This window comes from Mus caroli, unplaced genomic scaffold, assembly GCF_978045245.1.
Source record: "Mus caroli unplaced genomic scaffold, Mus_caroli_1 scaffold_9, whole genome shotgun sequence".
Taxonomy (NCBI): Eukaryota; Metazoa; Chordata; class Mammalia; order Rodentia; family Muridae; genus Mus; species Mus caroli.
The window spans coordinates 128,637,473-128,639,952 of record NW_028227264.1 but is presented as its reverse complement, the minus strand read 5'-3'; the positions used below and the strand labels follow the sequence as shown (position 1 = coordinate 128,639,952).

Below are 2,480 nucleotides of genomic sequence, written 5' to 3'. Positions count from 1 at the left end.
GACTAGTCGGCCATCACTGGAAAGAGAGACCCATTGGACTTGCAAACTTTATATGCCCCAGTGCAGGGGAACGCCAGGGTCAAGAAGTGGGAGTGGGTGGGTAGGGTAGTGGGGCAGGAGTGTATAGGGGACTTTTGGGATAGCATTGGAAATGTATATGGGGAAAATACCTAATAAAAAATATTTTAAAAAAATGAAAATGGCCAATTCGGCTATCAGTGGAAAGAGAGGCCCATTGGTCTTGCAAACTTTATATGCCTCAGAACAGGGGAACACCAGAGCCAAGAAGTGGGAGTTGGGGGAGGGGAGTGGTGGGGTATGGGGGACTTTTGGGGTAGCTTTGGAAATGTAAATAAAGAAAATACCTAATTAAAATTAAAAAAGAAAGAAAGAAAGAGATACAGGAGAACACTGCTAAACAGGTAGAAAACCTTAAAGAGGAGACACAAAAATCCCTTAAAAAACTACAGGCGGGGCCTGGGCGGGGCGATGGAGAGGATTGGTAGCCATGGCGGCCGCCCAGGAGCCCCACGAGATGGAAAAAAAGCCCTTCAATCTCCTAGGTATTTTAGATGTTGAGAACACTCCATGTGCTCGAGAATCTATACTCTATGGCTTATTAGGATCTATTGTGACTGGACTTGGACATTTCTTGGTGACCAGTAGAATTAGAAGATCATGTGATGTTGGAGTAGGATTTATCCTGGTGACTTTAGGATGCTGGTTCCACTGTAGGTATAATTTTGCTAAGCAGAGGATCCAGGAAAGAATTGCCAGAGAAGGAATAAAAAATAAGATTTTATATGAAAGCACCCACCTTGATCCTGAAAGAAAAATGAAGACCAATAACAGCAGCTAAGCAACTTCAATCAGCTTAAAACCCAAACAACTTGTGAATCAACCATAGATTAAAAAACTCAAATGTGGAAAAACAAAAAAAAAGAACTACAGGCAAACACTACTAAACAGGTAGAAATCCTTAAAGAAGAAACACAAAAATGTCTTAAAGAATTACAGGAAAACACAACAAAACAGGTGATGGAATTGAACAAAACCATACAAGATCTAAAAATGGAAGTAGAAACAATGAAGAAAACCCAAAGGGAGACATCTCTGGAGATAGAAACCCTAGGAAAGAAATCAGGAACCATAGATGAGAGCATCAGCAACAGAATACAAGAGATGGAAGAGAGAATCTCAGGTGCAGAAGATTCCATAGAAAACATGGACATAACGATCAAAGAAAATGCAAAATGCAAAAAAGATCCTAACTCAAAACATCCAGGAAATCCAGGACACAAGGAGAAGACCAAACCTACGTATAATAGGAGCAGATGAGAATGAAAATTTTCAACTTAAAGGGCCAGCAAATATCTTCAAAATTATGGAAGAAAAATTCCATAACCCAAAGAAAGAGATGCCCATGAACAAACAAGAAGCCTACAGAACTTCAAATAGACTGGACCAGAAAAGAAATTCCTCCAGACACATAATAATCAGAACAGCAAATGCACTAAATAAAGACAGAATATTAAAAGCAGTAAGGGGAAAAGGTCAAGTAACATATAAAAGCAGGCCTATTAGAATTACTCCAGACTTCTCACCAGAGACTATGAAAGCCAGAAGATCCTGGACAGATGTTATACAGACACTAAGAGAACACAAATGCCAGCCAGGCTACTATACCCAGCCAAACTCTCAATTACCATAGAAGGAAAAACAAAAGTATTCCACGACAAAACCAAATTCACACAATATCATTCCACAAATCCAGCACTTCAAAGGATAATAAAGGGGAAACTCCAACACAAGGAGGGAAATTACACCCTAGAAAAAGCAAGAAAGTAATCCTTCAACAAACCTAAAAGAAAACAGCCACAAGAACAGAATCCCAACTGTAACAACAAAAATAACAGGAAGCAACAATTACTTTTCCTTAATATCAATAGACTCAACTCCCCAATAAACCCAAAGTTATCAAAAAAGACAAGGAGGGGCACTTCATACTCATCAAAGGTAAAATCTTCCAAGATGAACTCTCAATTCTAAATATCTATGCTCCAAATTCAAGGGCATCCACATTCTTTTAGGTAACTATAGTAAAGCTCAAAGCACATATTGTACCTCACACAATAATAGTGGGAAATTTCAACACCCCACTCTCACCAATGGACAGATCCTGGAAACAAAAACTAAACAGAACCACATGGAAACTAACAGAAGTTATAAAACAAATGGATTTAACATATATCTACAGAACATTTTATCCTAAAACAAAAGGATATACCTTCTTCTCAGCACCTCATGGTACCTTCTTCAAAATTGACCATATAATGGGTCACAAAACAGGCTTCCACAGATATAAAAATATTGAAATTATCCCATACATCTTATCAAATCACCAAGGACTATGGCTGATCTTCAATAGCAACATAAATAATAGAAAGCCAACATTCACGTGGAAGCTCAACAACACTCTA

General features: G+C 38.4%; 1 pseudogene; it reads left to right on the top strand.

Annotated features, from left to right (window-relative positions):
• Positions 1 to 508: 508 nt before the first annotated feature.
• LOC147002787 (cytochrome c oxidase assembly protein COX20, mitochondrial pseudogene) lies at positions 509 to 778 on the top strand (annotated as a pseudogene).
• The last annotated feature ends 1,702 nt before the right edge of the window (positions 779 to 2,480 follow it).